Source organism: Balaenoptera physalus (genome assembly GCF_965194825.1).
Source record: "Balaenoptera physalus genome assembly, chromosome: X".
NCBI classification, from domain to species: Eukaryota; Metazoa; Chordata; class Mammalia; order Artiodactyla; family Balaenopteridae; genus Balaenoptera; species Balaenoptera physalus.
Window position 1 is genome coordinate 68,415,187 of NC_138903.1, and position 12,128 is coordinate 68,427,314.

The 12,128-nt window shown below is 36.7% G+C and overlaps 1 protein-coding gene across 1 annotated transcript in view; it reads left to right on the forward strand.

The window, feature by feature from the left end:
- The window catches only part of LOC309653088 (uncharacterized protein), a 372,770-nt gene that overhangs the window by 267,250 nt on the left and 93,392 nt on the right, over positions 1-12,128 (forward strand). The window lies entirely within an intron of this gene.

Consider the following 12,128-nt stretch of genomic DNA (forward strand, 5'->3'; position numbering starts at 1 on the left):
CCTGCTGTGTCGTGTCTTTCTGCCTCTGTTCAGGCCACAATAGCCCCTGTCCCTGATTCTATTTTCCCAAACTTGGACCTGGCCTCCCGCGGGGCAGGGAACTGTAACTTGGCACCAGTTCAAGCTTCCTCCTCTCTGCACCCACCCAGGACCCGAAAGCACAGTTCCAGGACTTTTCTGTACCTTTACAATAATACCTTCCTTTTAAAAAACACTCAGAAGCACGTTTAGAGCTACTTGGTTCGTTCTCTCAACATATTTTTTCATTCCTTGACATCTGTTTGTTTTGTAATTTTAATTTCCTATCCCAGAACAATGCTAAATCAGAAATACAGGACACCTGCCTCCTCAAAGCCCATTTTGCAGGTAGGACACGAGACAGAGGAGTATGGAAAGCTCATAGAAAATCCCTGAAATATTTCAGATCTTTCACTCTCTCAGGCCAGAGAATCCAGACCAAGGTCTCAGCCCAGAACTTGTTTCTTTTCAGCCACCAGCTGTGAAATCCACAGCGAGAAAAGCAGGGATGTGTGTGTACCTATGTGTTTAGGGAGGTGGAAGTGTGGTTGGAGATAGAAAATTTAGCCAGATGCTAACCCAGCTCTAGTGAAAAAAAACCAACAAAAAACCAATAATCTCAAAGGGGCTGAGTTAGAAACCATTTTTGGAACATTTACATGAGCAGCCAGTGTAATCATACCATTTCTTAAAAGTCAGTTCTCCCTGGTTGGTGACAATGATAGAGTACCTTTCCATAAGAAATTCATGCTGTGGAGGTTGGTGACTAGGGGTAGTAGTGGAAAAGAGTTTATAAATAGTCCTGCTGCCAAAGACAGTAGAGGGGTCTGTTTTGTGAAGATAATTACACTTACTCCCAAAAATCCAGCTTGTGCTAGAGAATCCCCCGTCTACTCATATACTTATTAAAATGACTTGAATATGTTGAGAGTCACCACCCCTCTGTCCTAGAAATTCCAGGTTGTAGTTTTACCCACTGAGGTTTCCTTGGCTCTGAAGTGCATAGCTTGTCTCCACTGCGGCAACTTTGTGAAAACGGCCTTCATTTTCTTGGATAAGCTGCAGATGGGAAGGTAGATGGAGGGGAACAGTGGGGAGCCTGTGCCTTATACAGGGCCAGATGTATGAGTTTGCTTAGAAACGTTGGCGTTTTATGTTCTTTTACTTACTTTTTGCTCAAGTGTAGCCATTATAATTTAACATTTATGAGGCAACCTTTAGTGTAGGCTGAGGAAATCTCAACTTCCTAAGATGTTTATCTTTACAGTTACTTTCTGTTTGCCATCACCTTTGTGACAACTCAGCCTAGAGTCTGTGCTAGTCTGGCCCTGTGATCCATAACACACAGATAGTTGAACCCGTGGTTGCTCTGACACATCTACCTACCAAGTGCAACGTGCTGGATGGAATAATAATGTATTATTTTAGTGTATCTTTCCTGAAATGTGGTCACACAGAAGGGGCAAAGATTATTTCTATTTTTCAAATGAATAGACCCAAACTCTCATAACAACCAATGGAGTATATGATTAATTGCTAGGTTTGTGACACTGAGCAAGTCACTTCATCTCCTTGGGCCTCACTTTCTCCTCAGTAGAATGGTAAAATATTTTCATCCTGCTGCTGTGAGGATCATTTAGGATAATGCAGGAGGAAACACATTTTAAATTATGAAAAGGATAGAATAGTGAAGTGGTTGGTTATGCTACAATTCTTATTTTAGTATGTAACATAGCCAGGTTTCAAGGTTATAAAGATGATCTATTTTTTTTATCCTTCAACTATTCTTTAACTTCTAGAGCTGCTTAAGACCCCACAGTCTCTGAATATAGATCATCTTGGAAAAGGTCAAACTTCTATGAATAGTCACATAAATTAGCATTTAACTTCTCTGTTGAATTTTTAAAACTTTGGCCATCTTCTGTTTCTTAATGCCATGCTGTATTTTAGGAATGTCACCCATACATCTCTAAGGGCCTTTGCTGCTGTTGGACATATGTGCTGTAGGCGTGGTCTCAAGTTAGCAGATATTGCTGTTATCCTTTCAATATAAATACGTAATGCTTGTGTTAGAATCATAGAATAGCACTAACACGCATAGTTATTGCCCATTTATGAAAGGTAAATACTTCCTGCATGTTTTTTTTTAATTTCAAAATGTAACCTGCTACTTGCTCATTGGGCTGCAACCAGTATAGTGAACATATTTCCATCTAATAAAAAATGGTTCTCATTGATTAATCTTTTTCTTGTACTTGCTCCTTCCCAGCAATAACTTCTTGTTTCTCAGAATCAATTTCTCTCACTTTCTTGTCTTTGGAACTGTGGGCATCTGGCTGCCATACCAATTCCAGCTAAAGATTTTGTTGTTGTTGTTTTTCTCTATTTTTTAATTGAAGTATAGTTGATTTACAATGTTGTGTTAATTTATGCTGTACTTCAAAGTGACTCATTTATACACATATATACATTATTTTTTAATATTCTTTTCCATTATGGTTTATCCCAGGAGGTTAGATATAGTTCCCTGTGCTGTACAGTAGGACCTTGTTGTTTATCTATTCTAAATGTAATAGCTTGCATCTACTAACCCTAAACTCTCAGTCCATCCCTCTCCCTCCCTCCTCCCCAAATGTCAATGGGCTGAATACTCCAATCAAAAGACATAGAGAGGCAGACTGGATAAAAAAACAAGAGCTTACAATATGCTGCCTACAAGAGACCCACCTTAGGGCAAAGGACACACATAGATTGGAAAGTGAGGGGATGGAAAAAGATATTTCATGCAAACAGAAAAGAGAAGAAAGTGAGAGTGGCAATACTCATATCAGACAAAGTAGACTTTAAAACAAAAGCCATAAAGAAAGATAAAGAAGGTCACTATATAATGGGAAAAGGATCAATATAAGAAGAGGATTTTACACTCATCAATATATATGCACCTAATATAGGAGTGCCCAAATACATAAAACAAATACTACCAGCTAATGTTGCTAATCTTGTCAGAATCCACACCATTTAAGTCTATAAATGAATTCCTTATTCTCACATGCCAAATGATGACTAAGTTATCACAACTTGAGCTAAATGGAATATGGCAAACAATTGAATGCCAAGCAACGTTGTCAACTCTCTTTGAATGACCCAAAATTCAACCACACAAAAATAAGGCTACTAGTGGCATCTGTGATACCATTTAATTTATTAACTCATTTATTTGTTCATCAAATATTTAACAAGGGTATACTGCCTTCTTCTGTAATCAGCCATGGGAATACAGTGGTGACTAAGCAGATACAACTTTGCCCTTGTAAGTTATGTCACCACTGCACACATGACAATACCATTTATTATGAGCTCTCCAGTTTTTGTAGCGGGAATGTTGGTCCCATGCTGTGGAGTGGGATATAGCAGTTCTACAGTCCAGCAGAGCACTTCCATCCACAGCTAGTGCTACCAAGAAAGCTTAAATTCCAAGCTCTACTGCAATGGCTTCACACCCGGCATTCTATTTAGGAAAATTAATATGACAACAAGATGTATTGGGATATGAGTTAGGAGGCACTCCCATAGTCTATGTGAGAGGAGGTGGAATACATTGATGACTGCAATATTGAAAATAAAGGGACAACTTCCATAGATGTTTAGGAGCCATATTTTACAAATTCTGGTGCTGGAATAAATCATATGAGGGAGAAAAAATTAGAAAAAATAATTCTGTTCTGGATGATTGGGAATCCAAGATTTGGAAAATGGTGGTGCCGTTGGTAACAATACCAAACATTTGTGGAATGCATCAAATGCTAGATTTCTGTACTAAGCACATTAAATTGATTATGTTATTTAATCTTTACCACAGTGCTGTGAAATACTATTACATTCCCCACTTCATTGATGAAGAAACTGAATTTCCAGAAGTTAGATGACTTGCCCAAGGTCAAATTCTAACTCAGGTGGTCTGATTCCAGTGTTTATACTCAACCTTATATTGTCCCGCTGCCACTAAAATAAATGAGAAAATCAACAAGGGAGCTGGCTTGAAAGCAGAGAAAATAATTAGCATATTCTCTATGGAAATGAAGCATGAATCCCCTGCCCATACTGCAAGCAGAGATTCCTACCTAATATTTTGTTCAGGACTAAAAACATTTGAAACCCTTGTGCAACTTTGCTGGCCATGGGTACATGGCTATACTCTACTCATTTTAAAGCTTATTTCTCCTGAGTTGTGCAGTTGCTTTTGTCAGCAGAGAAACAACTACAAGGGAAGCTGGTCAGCCATCTGCTTCTGTATATAATTTCAGGAGTTTGGTTTAAATCTTTAAAGAGCCGGACAATTTCTAGGTCCACAGTTTCCCTGCAAGCTCAGCTTGGGGAGCATAGCTAGGGCTCCACACCAAAAGTAACATAGACACTCACTTTCTGGAGTAGACTCTTGTTTCTTGACTCCATTTAAGGTTGCTTTGTAGGCTAGTAAGTTATGATAATGGGAAAATGCAATGTTTTCTTACATATAAGAAATAAATTTCATCATCTTTTCACAATGATTTAGTCATATCTTTGGGGTTAAGAGGAAATTGTGGTCCACCCTCATTTATAATAGCCACTTTTCTTCTCATTTAAGGCAACTGAAAAATCTAGTGAAAATAATTGCATTTTCAATGCACCTTCTCTAAATTGTGTAAACATTCTTATCTCATTGCAGACTACCCGGGAAATTTTTAAAATAGAGTTATGAATCAATATCTGAACATGCCTTATGTGATCAACCTTTACATGAGTTCCAGTCCTGAATACTACAAGAGAGAAATTAAAGTTTAGCCCTAGGAATGCTTGTAAGAATGTCTAGTTGCTTCAGTTGTTCCATAATATATTACTGAGTGATACTAAAATGTCTTTGTGGCTTTAGAGTTATGTTCTTATTCAATGAAAGCACAATCATTTGTATTTTTATTAATGATTGTTAAACCAGATACTATTTTTACCTTCATATTTAGTTCTCTTGGTGGGTCAACATATTCTGTTCCTAGTTTATTCTTAAAGAACACAAAATCCCAAGTGGTTTTATGACAGGATTCACCTCGATTGTTCTTGAAATGTAACTTTGTTTTTGATTTTCACTTCACTAGTTTTTAGATAACCTCAATGTATTCATATTCCAAAGCCTTTAATTATTCTAAAGTATGATGGCATCTTGTTAATAATGAGGTCGGAAGAGCATACACAACAAAGCAATGCTCTAAATTAGATTCTCATCAGGTCAATGGCACAGTCAGTCCTAAAAAATTAAGTCAGATCATGATTGGAAAATCTGGTTGACAATATCCTAACCCAAACTCAAGGTCCACAAAAAGTGCTGCTTACACTTTAGTGTGGTTGCCATGTTTCTGTACTAGTGCAAAAGGGAAGTCTTGCATAAAGGAGGAATGTAGTGTGTGACACATCAATTATACTTCTGACTTTCAAGTTAGGGGAATTATCTTCTCAGAATTTTTGTTTGTTTGTTTTAGCAACTGAAATTTGTAATTGCCTTTACCACATTGAGAAGAATCCTACATAAAAATATTGTCCACACAGCCTCGGAAGGAAGAGGTCTAGTCTCCTATGTTCTGTTTGTGTTGTAGTTAACTCAGAACAACTGGCTTCTTTCCTCATATTTGGTATTGGAATTTTAAATTTAAAAGATTCTACTAAATGGGGCAAAATAGAATACTGGCATTTATAAATAGAAATAGATAATTATACAAATGCTAACATTTATTATGAATAAGAAGAATGTTTTCTTTCATCCACTGTGATCTTATCCCTTGACCTTTAAGCTTTAAGATCTTGTATTTACAGGGACTGTGAAATGCTAAATTCTCCACTTCTCTAAACATTGCAAGGTAGCTAAAGGGTATCCCATCCTGGAGTACTCTTACTTGGTCTTTTCAGCACCTTTTTGGGCTGGAAATTTTAGTCGAGTGACATTGGTATCTTATTTGCTGTTTTATTTATGAAGACCTTGAAAAAAAATCAGTTCTCAATCAATGCCAAGAATTGTTATTGAACAACAATGAGGCATGCACAGAAAAGAAAATTCATGTATATTTAGAAGCGACCCAAGAATGAATTCACTCAGGAAGCGAGTATATCCTATGGGATTGTGAACCTGGATTAGGAAGTGATAACTAACAAGAACATCCAACAAATACTATGATGAATGTGCTGAGACTGTGACCAGAATATGATTCTGTCACCAAAAAAGCAATTTCTTCAAAGACAACTCTGCAAGAAAAACATTTGAACTCCAAATCTGCATCCAAATGCAGGTAGAAATCTCTCCCCAGCAATTCAAAATAAAGGTAATTATAATTGTTTATATAGGAAATTCAAAGAAGCCAAAAATGTCTCGCAACAAATCAACTAAGCACATAAGGTTTTCTCTCTCTCTCTCTCTCTCTCTTTCTCTCTCTGTGTGTGCATGTGTGTTTTAATGAACATATTCTCTTGAGACTACTTTCTCTGAATCACACTACCATCTTATGCATCCAAAGAAGTTTTACCTAGAACCCTCCACAGCACATCTATATACGTTGTGTATTGGTGGTATACAGCAAATGATAGTAAAGTTCTTCCCATCACACACTGTACCTTAAACTAGAACAGTATTAACATTGCTCTTGTTTCTTAGTCCATACTGGTATCTTCATTTTTATGTTTTCTATGTGTCTGTGGGGTTTGTACTTCTGGATTGCCTGCCTGGTGGAAGAAGGGCAGAACTATTTATAAGGGACTAATCAAGTCCCTGTGCTTCTGCAGTAACTGGCAGTGATTCAGAGACTCACTTTTGCTAAGAAAGAATAAAATGTCTGTATGTCATACCATTATAAATAATGTTTTGTTCTATAGTCAATACCATATATATCTATTTTTCACCTCAATCAGCCTCTAACTCACCTTTGAATACTTGACAGTGTCCAGTCCTTTGACTGTTACAAAGAGGAGGCTAAATAAAATTGTTGAATTGACCTGGATCTGAGGTTCATAGGCAAGCAGTAAAATTGTAAACATCATCCAGCAAAGTAGATGGGACCAGCTCTGCCTCTGTACATATATACCCCTTAGGATTCCCACATGGACTTTTCTCCTTCGGAGGTGGCTCCAGTTGATGCTCATGTGATTCCACCTGTATATATGTATTTTTAAAACTTGATGAGACAATGTATGATGTATAGTGCACCTTGCCTTGGAACCATGTAGCACCCTCAGGAAGTCTTACACATAATCATCTTCCTGGGGATAAGTACACAGCAGAAATCTGTTCACTCATTAAGTCTCACTTCCTCCGTGGTGCTTTCCTGGAGCACAGTTCTTCTCACAGTCTTTGACCTCCACCAACACTAACTTTGTATAATCTCTTTCTCCTGTTTTCTCCTGCCACAGTACGCGACTGTGTTTCATCTGCCTAACTATACTATATTTCTAAAGGGGAGGGGCTGGGTCCCCTGTTTTGTATCTCCACAGTATCCAGCGTAAGTCTGACCAAATACCTAGTCAGTTTCCAAACCAGACTTACTGATTACATTAGTTGTTGATAATTGTTTCTCTTTGAGAAGAAAGAGGGAGAAAGTAGGTGGAAAATTAAGGGAGCTTTATACTTCCTATACTGCCTCATACTTTCAATTTACCAATTAACAAATCTACAGTGATCTACTTTTCTGTGCCCAATTCTGTGCTGTGTAGAAAATACAGAAATATAAAGAATGCTATCATCTATAACGACCTTTAAATTCTTCTGCAATGAAAAAATAATAAATTTCTTGTGTATAGAATGACGTTAGTTTTACGTCCCTTTTTTCATTTGCCCCTACAAAAAGAACTATATTCATCATCGCAGAGCTTATCTGCCTTCCCCTCAACCTTTTTTTTTTTAACAACGAATAAAGTTGCTTGGAGAATGGGAATGATTTTGGTAGACCAAATGGATTTGCTATTATATCCTTCCTCCTGCATTGAATTGAGACCCAGGCAGGTCTACTCCACAGGGCACACCTGTCCCAGAGAAGACAGAATATACTCTACCTATAGTTCTAAGATATCAAGAAGGAAGAAATGTACCCCTTCTCTTTGATTCACCAGTAGAGGAGTCACTGCTCCCATGGGAAGGAGAAAATGAGGGTGAGTGTGGGCGAAAAACTGAGTTCTTTTCTAGGGAATTCTGCCTCTCCACATGGAAGCGGGAGCACTGGTAAATAAATGTTGGTCCCTAACACCTACCTCACTGGGTTCCTTTTAAAATTTTATCTCATGTTATAATTTTTATTAAGATATAACTGGCATACAACATTATATTTGTTTCAGGTGTGCAACATAATGACTCAATATTTTTTTAACATCTTTATTGAAGTATAATTGCCTTACAATGGTGTGTTAGCTTCTGCTTTATAACAAAGTGAATCAGTTATACACATACAATATGTTCCCATATCTCTTTTTTTTTTTTTTTTTTTTTCACACACACACACTGTATTTTATTTTTACAAGAGATAAATAGACTGACACCAAGCATTGTACATGGATGACCACAACAAAAGCAACAATGATTGCAATTACCAGACATGAAACACACTCATACTATGTCATAATATTGACATTCAGTCCAGTAATCCTCCACTGTAACAGCTCCTTTACTTTGCAGTGAAAATTGATTTGTATATTCTTTGCCTCTGAGTCCTTGTGGGATTTTTTTTTTTTTAATTCAGACAGAAAGTCACAAAAATTATACTCATCCTCATCAGTTCACTCAGTCCCATGTAATTAATTGTTTTTTTTCATCTTGATCTTTTGTTAGCACTTTTATGAGTTCATCAGTTTTTCATCAGAGTTCTGAAAATGCTTATTCATTCAGTTCAGCAGTACAGTCAGTTACCAGAAACCTGTACTTGTCAGAGTCTTTTCCATGAATTTCTTGAAGATGAAACCCTTTTATAGGAACATATTTGCAAAATCATCAGAGTACACCCAGAACTGTCTGTAAATGACAAAAGACTTAAAAATGACCACGGTAAAAGATTTGATGAAAGTTCATAATAATGCAGTTGACAAGAAAATTAGTTATTTCTGAGATATACATTTTAAAGTAATAACTAGGATTATGACTTATAACATTATACCAGAACATATAAGATTTTTAGAAATTTCATGTAATGTCTGAAACATTTATATTAACATATTTCCATACATATTTCCATACAAATACAAATATAAGATTTTTAGGAATTTCATGTAATGTCTGAAACATTTATATTAACATATTTCCATACAAATAACCCAATGAAAGTTTAGTATTAGTTGTTTTGTTTGTTTTTTTATACTGCAGGTACTTATTAGGCATCAATTTTATACATATCAGTGTATACATGCCAATCCCAATCGCCCAATTCAGCACACCACCATCCCCACCTCACCGCAGTTTTCCCCCCTTGGTGTCCATATGTCCATTCTCTACATCTGTGTCTCAACTTCTGCCCTGCAAACTGGCTCATCTGTATCATTTTTCTAGGTTCCACATACATGCATTAATATATGATATTTGTTTTTCTCTTTCTGACTTACTTCACTCTGTATGACAGTCTCTAGATCCATCCACGTCTCAACAAATGACTCAATTTCGTTCCTTTTTATGGCTGAGTAATATTCCATTGTATATATGTACCACAACTTCTTTATCCATTCGTCTGTTGATGGGCATTTAGGTTGCTTCCATGACCTGGCTATTGTAAATAGTGCTGCAATGAACATTCGGGTGCATGTGTCTTTTTGAATTACGGTTTTCTCTGGGTATATGCCCAGTAGTGGGATTGCTGGGTCATATGGTAATTCTATTTTTAGTTTTTTAAGGAACCTCCATATTGTTCTCCAGAGTGGCTGTATCAATTTACATTCCCACCAACAGTGCAAGAGGGTTCCCTTTTCTCCACACCCTCTCCAGCATTTGTTGTTTGTAGATTTTCTGATGATCCCCATTCTAACAGGAGTGAGGTGATACCTCATTGTAGTTTTGATTTGCATTTCTCTAATAATTAGTGATGTTGAGCAGCTTTTCATGTGCTTCGTGGCCGTCTGTATGTCTTCTTTGGAGAAATGTCTATTTAGGTCTTCTGCCCATTTTTGGATTGGGGTGTTTGTTTCTTTGATATTGAGCTGAATGAGCTGTTTATATATTTTGGAGATTAATCCTTTGTCCGTTGATTCATTTGCAAATATTTTCTCCCATTCTGAGGGTTGTCTTTTCGTCTTGTTTATGGTTTCCTTTGCTGTGCAAAAGCTTTGAAGTTTCATTAGGTCCCACTTGTTTATTTTTGTTTTTATTTCCATTACTCTAGGAGGTGGATCAAAAAAGATCTTGCTGTGATTTATGTCAAAGAGTGTTCTTCCTATGTTTTCCTCTAAGAGTTTTATAGTGTCCAGTCTTATATTTAGGTCTCTAATCCATTTTGAGTTTATTTTTGTGTATGGTGTTAGGGAGTATTCTAATTTCATTCTTTTACATGTAGCTGTCCAGTTTTCCCAGCACCACTTATTGAAGAGACTGTCTTTTCTCCATTGTATATCTTTGCCTCCTTTGTCATAGATTAGTTGACCATAAGTGCGTGCGTTAATCTCTGGGCTTTCTATCTTGTTCCATTGATCTATGTTTCTGTTTTTGTGCCAGTACCATATTGTCTTGATTACTGTAGCTTTGTAGTATAGTCTGAAGTCAGGGAGTCTGATTCCTCCAGCTCCATTTTTTTGCCTCAAGACTGCTTTGGCTATTCCGGGTCTTTTGTGTCTCCATACAAATTTTAAGATGATTTGTTCTAGCTCCGTAAAAAATGCCATTGGTAATTTGATAGGGATTGCATTGAATCTGTAGATTGCTTTGGGTAGTATACTCATTTTCACAATGTTGATTCTTCCAATCCAAGAACATGGTATATCTCTCCATCTGTTGGTATCATCTTTAATTTCTTTCATCAGTGTCTTATAGTTTTCTGCATACAGGTCTTTTGTCTCCCTAGGTAGGTTTATTCCTAGGTATTTTATTCTTTTTGTTGCAATGGTAAATGGGAGTGTTTCCATAATTTCTCTTTCAGATTTTTCATCATTAGTGTATAGGAATGCAAGAGATTTCTGTGCATTAATTTTGTATCCTGCAACTTTACCATATTCATTAATTAGCTCTAGCAGTTTTCTGGTGGCAGTTTTAGGATTCTCTATGTATAGTATCATGTCATCCGCAAACAGTGACAGTTTTACTTCCTCTTTTCCAATTTGTATTCCTTTTATTTCTTTTTCTTCTCTGATTGCCGTGGCTAGGACTTCCAGAACTATGTTGAATAATAGTGGTGAGAGCGGACATCCTTGTCTCGTTCCTGATCTTAGAGGAAATGCTTTCAGTTTTTCACCATTGAGAATGATGTTTGCTGTGGGTTTGTCATATATGGCCTTTATTATGTTGAGGTAGGTTCCCTCTATGCCCACTTTCTGGAGAGTTTTTATCAGAAATGGGTGTTGAATTTTGTCAAAAGCTTTTTCTGCATCTATTGAGATGATCATATGGTTTTTCTTCTTCAATTTGTTAATATGGTGTATCACATTGATTGATTTGCGTATATTGAAGAATCCTTGCATCCCTGGGATAAATCCCACTTGATCGTGGTGTATGATCCTTTTAATGTGTTGTTGGATTCTGTTTGCTAGTATTTTGTTGAGGATTTTTGCATCTATATTCATCAGTGATATTGGTCTGTAATTTTCTTTTTTTGTAGTGTCTTTGTCTGGTTTTGGTATCAGGGTGATGGTGGCCTCATAGAATGAGTTTGGGAGTGTTCCTTCCTCTGCAATTTTTTGGAAGAGTTTGAGAAGGATGGGTGTTAGCTCTTCTCTAAATGTTTGATAGAATTCACCTGTGAAGCCATCTGGTCCTGGACTTTTGTTTGTTGGAAGATTTTTAATCACAGTTTCAATTTCATTACTTGTGATTGGTCTGTTTATATTTTCTGTTTCTTCCTGATTCAGTCTTGGAAGGTTATACCTTTCTAAGAATTTGTCCATTTCTTCCAGGTTGTCCATTTTATTGGCATAAA